A 10,044-nucleotide genomic window follows, 5' to 3' on the forward strand; every position below is an offset into this window, starting at 1 on the left:
TGTAACATTTTATCATGTTAAAATGGAACATGTTAAAATGTAACATTTTATCATGTTAAAATGCAACATGTTAAAATGTAACATATTAAAATGTAACATGTTAAAATGTAACATTTTATGATGTTAAAATGAAAAATGTTAAAATGTAACATTTTATCATGTTTAAATGAATAATGTAAAAATGTAACATTTTTAAATGTAACATTTTATCATGTTAAAATGAAACATGTTAAAATGTAACATTTTATCATGATAAAATGCAACATGTTAAAATGTAACATTTTATCATGTTAAAATGCAACATGTTAAAATGTAACATATTAAAATGTAACATGTTAAAATGTAACATTTTAAAATGTAACATTTTAAAATGAAACATGTTAAAATGTAACATTTTATCATGTTAAAATAAAACATGTTAAAATGTAACATTTTATCATGTTAAAATGAAACACGTTATAATGTAACATTTTATCATGTTAAAATGCAACATGTTAAAATGTAACATTTTATCATGTTAAAATGCAATATGTTAAAATGTAACATTTTATCATGTTAAAATGCAACATGTTAAAATGTAACATTTTATCATGTTAAAATGCAACATGTTAAAATGTAACATATTAAAATACAACATGTTAAAATTTAACATTTTAAAATGTAACATTTTAAAATGAAACATGTTAAAATGTAACATTTTATCATGTTAAAATGCAACATGTTATAATGTAAAATTTTATCATGTTAAAATGCAACATGTTAAAATGTAACATTTTATCATATTAAAATGCAACATGTTAAAATGCAACATGTTAAAGTGTAACATTTTATCATGTTAAAATGAAACGTTAAAATGTAACATTTTATCATGTTAAAATGAAACATGTTAAAATGTAACATTTTATCATGTTAAAATGAAACATGTTAAAATGTAACATTTTATCATGTTAAAATGCAACATGTTAAAATGTAACATTTTATCATGTTAAAATGCAACATGTTAAAATGTAACATATTAAAATGTAACATGTTCAAATGTAACATTTTAAATTGTAACATTTTATCATGTTAAATCGCAATATGTTAAAATGTAACATTTTATCATGTTAAAATGCAACATGTTAAAATGTAACATTTTATCATGTTAAAATGAAACATGTTATAATGTAACATTTTATCATGTTAAAATGCAACATGTTAAAATGTAACATTTTATCATGTTAAAATGCAACATGTTAAAATGTAACATGTTCAAATGTAACATTTTAAAATGTAACATTTTATCATGTTAAATCACAATATGTTAAAATGTAACATTTTATCATGTTAAAATGCAACATGTTAAAATGTAACATTTTATTATGTTAAAATGCAACATGTTATAATGTAACATATTAAAATGTAACATGTTAAAATGTAACATTTTAAAATGTAACATTTTTAAATGAAACATGTTAAAATGTAACATTTTATCATGTTAAAATGAAACATGTTAAAATGTAACATATAAAAATGAAACATGTTAAAATGTAACATTTTAAAATGTTAAAATGCAACATGTTAAAATGTAACATTTTATCATGTTAAAATGCAACATGTTAAAATGTAACATTTTATCATGTTAAAATGCAACTTGTTAAAATGTAACATTTTATCATGTTAAAATGCAACATGTTAAAATGTAACATATAAAAATGTAACATGTTAAAATGTAACATTTTATCATGTTAAAATGAAACATATTATAATGTAACATTTTATCATGTTAAAATGCAACATGTTAAAATGTAACATTTTATCATGTTAAAATGCAACATGTTAAAATGTAACATTTTATCATGTTAAAATGGAACATGTTAAAATGTAACATTTTATCATGTTAAAATGCAACATGTTAAAATGTAACATATTAAAATGTAACATGTTAAAATGTAACATTTTATGATGTTAAAATGAAAAATGTTAAAATGTAACATTTTATCATGTTTAAATGAATAATGTAAAAATGTAACATTTTTAAATGTAACATTTTATCATGTTAAAATGAAACATGTTAAAATGTAACATTTTATCATGATAAAATGCAACATGTTAAAATGTAACATTTTATCATGTTAAAATGCAACATGTTAAAATGTAACATATTAAAATGTAACATGTTAAAATGTAACATTTTAAAATGTAACATTTTAAAATGAAACATGTTAAAATGTAACATTTTATCATGTTAAAATAAAACATGTTAAAATGTAACATTTTATCATGTTAAAATGAAACACGTTATAATGTAACATTTTATCATGTTAAAATGCAACATGTTAAAATGTAACATTTTATCATGTTAAAATGCAATATGTTAAAATGTAACATTTTATCATGTTAAAATGCAACATGTTAAAATGTAACATTTTATCATGTTAAAATGCAACATGTTAAAATGTAACATATTAAAATACAACATGTTAAAATTTAACATTTTAAAATGTAACATTTTAAAATGAAACATGTTAAAATGTAACATTTTATCATGTTAAAATGCAACATGTTATAATGTAAAATTTTATCATGTTAAAATGCAACATGTTAAAATGTAACATTTTATCATATTAAAATGCAACATGTTAAAATGCAACATGTTAAAGTGTAACATTTTATCATGTTAAAATGAAACGTTAAAATGTAACATTTTATCATGTTAAAATGAAACATGTTAAAATGTAACATTTTATCATGTTAAAATGAAACATGTTAAAATGTAACATTTTATCATGTTAAAATGCAACATGTTAAAATGTAACATTTTATCATGTTAAAATGCAACATGTTAAAATGTAACATTTTATCATGTTAAAATGTAACATTTTATCATGTTAAAATGAAACATGTTATAATGTAACATTTTATCATGTTAAAATGCAACATGTTAAAATGTAACATTTTATCATGTTAAAATGCAACATGTTAAAATGTAACATGTTCAAATGTAACATTTTAAAATGTAACATTTTATCATGTTAAATCACAATATGTTAAAATGTAACATTTTATCATGTTAAAATGCAACATGTTAAAATGTAACATTTTATTATGTTAAAATGCAACATGTTATAATGTAACATATTAAAATGTAACATGTTAAAATGTAACATTTGAAAATATAACATTTTTAAATGAAACATGTTAAAATGTAACATTTTATCATGTTAAAATGAAACATGTTAAAATGTAACATATAAAAATGTAACATGTTAAAATGTAACATTTTAAAATGTTAAAATGCAACATGTTAAAATGTAACATTTTATCATGTTAAAATGAAACATATTATAATGTAACATTTTATCATGTTAAAATGCAACATGTTTAAATGTAACATTTTATCATGTTAAAATGCAACATGTTAAAATGTAACATTTTATCATGTTAAAATGCAACATGTTAAAATGTAACATTTTATCATGTTAAAATGCAACATGTTAAAATGTAACATTTTATCATGTTAAAATGCAACATGTTAAAATGCAACATGTTAAAATGTAACATTTTATCATGTTAAAATGCAACATGTTAAAATGTAACATATTAAAATGTAACATGTTAAAATGTAACATTTTATGATGTTAAAATGAAAAATGTTAAAATGTAACATTTTATCATGTTTAAATGAAACATGTAAAAATGTAACATTTTTTAATGTAACATTTTATCATGTTAAAATGAAACATGTTAAAATGTAACATTTTATCATGTTAAAATGAAACATGTTAAAATGTAACATAATAAAATGTAAAATTTTAAAATGTAACATTTTAAAATGAAACATGTTAAAATGTTACATTTTATCATGTTAAAATGAAACATGTTAAAATGTAACATTTTATCATTTAAAAATGCAACATGTTAAAATGTAACATTTTATCATGTTAAAATGCAACATGTTAAAATGTAACATTTTATCATGTTAAAATGAAACATGTTAAAATGTACGATTTTATCATGTTAAAATGAAACATGTTAAAATGTAACATTTTATCATGTTAAAATGAAACATGTTAAAATGTAACATTTTATGATGTTAAAATGGAACATGTTAAAATGTAACATTTTATCATGTTAAAATGCAACATGTTAAAATGCAACATGTTAAAATGTAACATTTTATCATGTTAAAATGCAACATGTTTAAATGTAACATATAAAAATGTAACATGTTAAAATGTAACATTTTATCATGTTAAAATGCAACATGTTAAAATGTAACATTTTAAAATGAAACATGTTAAAATGTAACATTTTATCATGTTATAATGAAACATGTAAAATGTAACATTTTATCATGTTAAAATGCAACATGTTAAAATGTAACATTTTATCATGTTAAAATGAAACATGTTAAAATGTAACATTTTATCATGTTAAAATGAAACATGTTAAAATGTAACATTTTATCATGTTAAAATGCAACATGTTAAAATGTAACATATTAAAATGTAACATTTTAAAATGAAACATGTTAAAATGTAACATTTTATCATGTTATAATGAAACATGTAAAATGTATTATTTTATCATGTTAAAATGTAACATTTTATCATGTTAAAATGCAACATGTTAAAATGTAACATTTTATCATGTTAAAATGCAACATGTTAAAATGTAACATTTTATGATGTTACAATGAAAAATGTTAAAATGTAACATTTTATCATGTTTAAATGAAACATGTAAAAATGTAACATTTTTAAATGTAACATTTTATCATGTTAAAATGCAACATGTTAAAATGTAAAATTTTAAAATGTAACATTTTTAAATAAAACATGTTAAAATGTAACATTTTATCATGTTAAAATGAAACATGTTAAAATGTAACATTTTATCATGTTAAAATGCAACATGTTAAAATGAAACATTTTATCATGTTAAAATGCAACATGTTAAAATGTAACATTTTATCATGTTAAAATGCAACATGTTAAAATGTAACATTTTATCATGTTAAAATGAAACATGTTATAATGTAACATTTTATCATGTTAAAATGCAACATGTTAAAATGTAACATTTTATCATGTTAAAATGCAACATGTTAAAATGTAACATTTTATCATGTTAAAATGCAACATGTTAAAATGTAACATTTTATCATGTTAAAATGGAACATGTTAAAATGTAACATTTTATCATGTTAAAATGCAACATGTTAAAATGTAACATATTAAAATGTAACATGTTAAAATGTAACATTTTATGATGTTAAAATGAAAAATGTTAAAATGTAACATTTTATCATGTTTAAATGAATAATGTAAAAATGTAACATTTTTAAATGTAACATTTTATCATGTTAAAATTAAACATGTTAAAATGTAACATTTTATCATGATAAAATGCAACATGTTAAAATGTAACATTTTATCATGTTAAAATGCAACATGTTAAAATGTAACATATTAAAATGTAACATGTTAAAATGTAACATTTTAAAATGTAACATTTTAAAATGAAACATGTTAAAATGTAACATTTTATCATGTTAAAATAAAACATGTTAAAATGTAACATTTTATCATGTTAAAATGAAACACGTTATAATGTAACATTTTATCATGTTAAAATGCAACATGTTAAAATGTAACATTTTATCATGTTAAAATGCAATATGTTAAAATGTAACATTTTATCATGTTAAAATGCAACATGTTAAAATGTAACATTTTATCATGTTAAAATGCAACATGTTAAAATGTAACATATTAAAATGTAACATGTTAAAATTTAACATTTTAAAATGTAACATTTTAAAATGAAACATGTTAAAATGTAACATTTTATCATGTTAAAATGCAACATGTTATAATGTAACATTTTATCATGTTAAAATGCAACATGTTAAAATGTAACATTTTATCATGTTAAAATGCAACATGTTAAAATGCAACATGTTAAAATGTAACATTTTATCATGTTAAAATGAAACGTTAAAATGTAACATTTTATCATGTTAAAATGAAACATGTTAAAATGTAACATTTTATCATGTTAAAATGAAACATGTTAAAATGTAACATTTTATCATGTTAAAATGCAACATGTTAAAATGTAACATTTTATCATGTTAAAATGCAACATGTTAAAATGTAACATATTAAAATGTAACATGTTCAAATGTAACATTTTAAATTGTAACATTTTATCATGTTAAATCGCAATATGTTAAAATGTAACATTTTATCATGTTAAAATGCAACATGTTAAAATGTAACATTTTATCATGTTAAAATGCAACATGTTAAAATGTAACATTTTATCATGTTAAAATGTAACATTTTATCATGTTAAAATGAAACATGTTATAATGTAACATTTTATCATGTTAAAATGCAACATGTTAAAATGTAACATTTTATCATGTTAAAATGTAACATTTTATCATGTTAAAATGCAACATGTTAAAATGTAACATGTTCAAATGTAACATTTTAAAATGTAACATTTTATCATGTTAAATCACAATATGTTAAAATGTAACATTTTATCATGTTAAAATGCAACATGTTAAAATGTAACATTTTATTATGTTAAAATGCAACATGTTAAAATGTAACATATTAAAATGTAACATGTTAAAATGTAACATTTTAAAATGTAACATTTTTAAATGAAACATGTTAAAATGTAACATTTTATCATGTTAAAATGAAACATGTTAAAATGTAACATATAAAAATGTAACATGTTAAAATGTAACATTTTAAAATGTTAAAATGCAACATGTTAAAATGTAACATTTTATCATGTTAAAATGCAACATGTTAAAATGTAACATTTTATCATGTTAAAATGCAACATGTTAAAATGTAACATATAAAAATGTAACATGTTAAAATGTAACATTTTATCATGTTAAAATGAAACATGTTAAAATGTAACATTTTATCATGTTAAAATGCAACATGTTAAAATGTAACATTTTATCATGTTAAAATGCAACATGTTAAAATGTAACATATTAAAATGTAACATGTTCAAATGTAACATTTTAAATTGTAACATTTTATCATGTTAAATCGCAATATGTTAAAATGTAACATTTTATCATGTTAAAATGCAACATGTTAAAATGTAACATTTTATCATGTTAAAATGCAACATGTTAAAATGTAACATTTTATCATGTTAAAATGTAACATTTTATCATGTTAAAATGAAACATGTTATAATGTAACATTTTATCATGTTAAAATGCAACATGTTAAAATGTAACATTTTATCATGTTAAAATGTAACATTTTATCATGTTAAAATGCAACATGTTAAAATGTAACATGTTCAAATGTAACATTTTAAAATGTAACATTTTATCATGTTAAATCACAATATGTTAAAATGTAACATTTTATCATGTTAAAATGCAACATGTTAAAATGTAACATTTTATTATGTTAAAATGCAACATGTTAAAATGTAACATATTAAAATGTAACATGTTAAAATGTAACATTTTAAAATGTAACATTTTTAAATGAAACATGTTAAAATGTAACATTTTATCATGTTAAAATGAAACATGTTAAAATGTAACATATAAAAATGTAACATGTTAAAATGTAACATTTTAAAATGTTAAAATGCAACATGTTAAAATGTAACATTTTATCATGTTAAAATGCAACATGTTAAAATGTAACATTTTATCATGTTAAAATGCAACATGTTAAAATGTAACATATAAAAATGTAACATGTTAAAATGTAACATTTTATCATGTTAAAATGAAACATATTATAATGTAACATTTTATCATGTTAAAATGCAACATGTTTAAATGTAACATTTTATCATGTTAAAATGCAACATGTTAAAATGTAACATTTTATCATGTTAAAATGCAACATGTTAAAATGCAACATGTTAAAATGTAACAGTTTATCATGATAAAATGCAACATGTTAAAATGTAACATTTTATGATGTTAAAATGCAACATGTTAAAATGTAACATATTAAAATGTAACATGTTAAAATGTAACATTTTATGATGTTAAAATGAAAAATGTTAAAATGTAACATTTTATCATGTTTAAATGAAACATGTAAAGATGTAACATTTTTTAATGTAACATTTTATCATGTTAAAATGAAACATGTTAAAATGTAACATTTTATCATGTTAAAATGCAACATGTTAAAATGTAACATATTAAAATGTAATATTTTAAAATGTAACATTTTAAAATGAAACATGTTAAAATGTAACATTTTATCATGTTAAAATGCAACATGTTAAAATGTAACATATTAAAATGTAACATTTTAAAATGAAACATGTTAAAATGTAACATTTTATCATGTTATAATGAAACATGTAAAATGTATTATTTTATCATGTTAAAATGTAACATTTTATCATGTTAAAATGCAACATGTTAAAATGTAACATTTTATCATGTTAAAATGCAACATGTTAAAATGTAACATTTTATGATGTTAAAATGAAAAATGTTAAAATGTAACATTTTATCATGTTTAAATGAAACATGTAAAAATGTAACATTTTTAAATGTAACATTTTATCATGTTAAAATGCAACATGTTAAAATGAAACATTTTATCATGTTAAAATGCAACATGTTAAAATGTAACATTTTATCATGTTAAAATGCAACATGTTAAAATGTAACATTTTATCATGTTAAAATGAAACATGTTATAATGTAACATTTTATCATGTTAAAATGCAACATGTTAAAATGTAACATTTTATCATGTTAAAATGCAACATGTTAAAATGTAACATTTTATCATGTTAAAATGCAACATGTTAAAATGTAACATTTTGTCATGTTAAAATGGAACATGTTAAAATGTAACATTTTATCATGTTAAAATGCAACATGTTAAAATGTAACATATTAAAATGTAACATGTTAAAATGTAACATTTTATGATGTTAAAATGAAAAATGTTAAAATGTAACATTTTATCATGTTTAAATGAATAATGTAAAAATGTAACATTTTTAAATGTAACATTTTATCATGTTAAAATTAAACATGTTAAAATGTAACATTTTATCATGATAAAATGCAACATGTTAAAATGTAACATTTTATCATGTTAAAATGCAACATGTTAAAATGTAACATATTAAAATGTAACATGTTAAAATGTAACATTTTAAAATGTAACATTTTAAAATGAAACATGTTAAAATGTAACATTTTATCATGTAAATAAAACATGTTAAAATGTAACATTTTATCATGTTAAAATGAAACACGTTATAATGTAACATTTTATCATGTTAAAATGCAACATGTTAAAATGTAACATTTTATCATGTTAAAATGTAACATTTTATCATGTTAAAATGCAACATGTTAAAATGTAACATTTTATCATGTTAAAATGCAACATGTTAAAATGTAACATATTAAAATGTAACATGTTAAAATTTAACATTTTAAAATGTAACATTTTAAAATGAAACATGTTAAAATGTAACATTTTATCATGTTAAAATGCAACATGTTATAATGTAACATTTTATCATGTTAAAATGCAACATGTTAAAATGTAACATTTTATCATGTTAAAATGCAACATGTTAAAATGCAACATGTTAAAATGTAACATTTTATCATGTTAAAATGAAACGTTAAAATGTAACATTTTATCATGTTAAAATGAAACATGTTAAAATGTAACATTTTATCATGTTAAAATGAAACATGTTAAAATGTAACATTTTATCATGTTAAAATGCAACATGTTAAAATGTAACATTTTATCATGTTAAAATGCAACATGTTAAAATGTAACATATTAAAATGTAACATGTTCAAATGTAACATTTTAAATTGTAACATTTTATCATGTTAAATCGCAATATGTTAAAATGTAACATTTTATCATGTTAAAATGCAACATGTTAAAATGTAACATTTTATCATGTTAAAATGCAACATGTTAAAATGTAACATTTTATCATGTTAAAATGTAACATTTTATCATGTTAAAATGAAACATGTTATAATGTAAC

The sequence above is a fragment of the Macrosteles quadrilineatus genome, unplaced genomic scaffold, assembly GCF_028750875.1.
Source record: "Macrosteles quadrilineatus isolate MER2022 unplaced genomic scaffold, UCM_ALF_1.0 Scaffold_56__1_contigs__length_789204, whole genome shotgun sequence".
In the NCBI taxonomy this organism is placed as follows: domain Eukaryota; kingdom Metazoa; phylum Arthropoda; class Insecta; order Hemiptera; family Cicadellidae; genus Macrosteles; species Macrosteles quadrilineatus.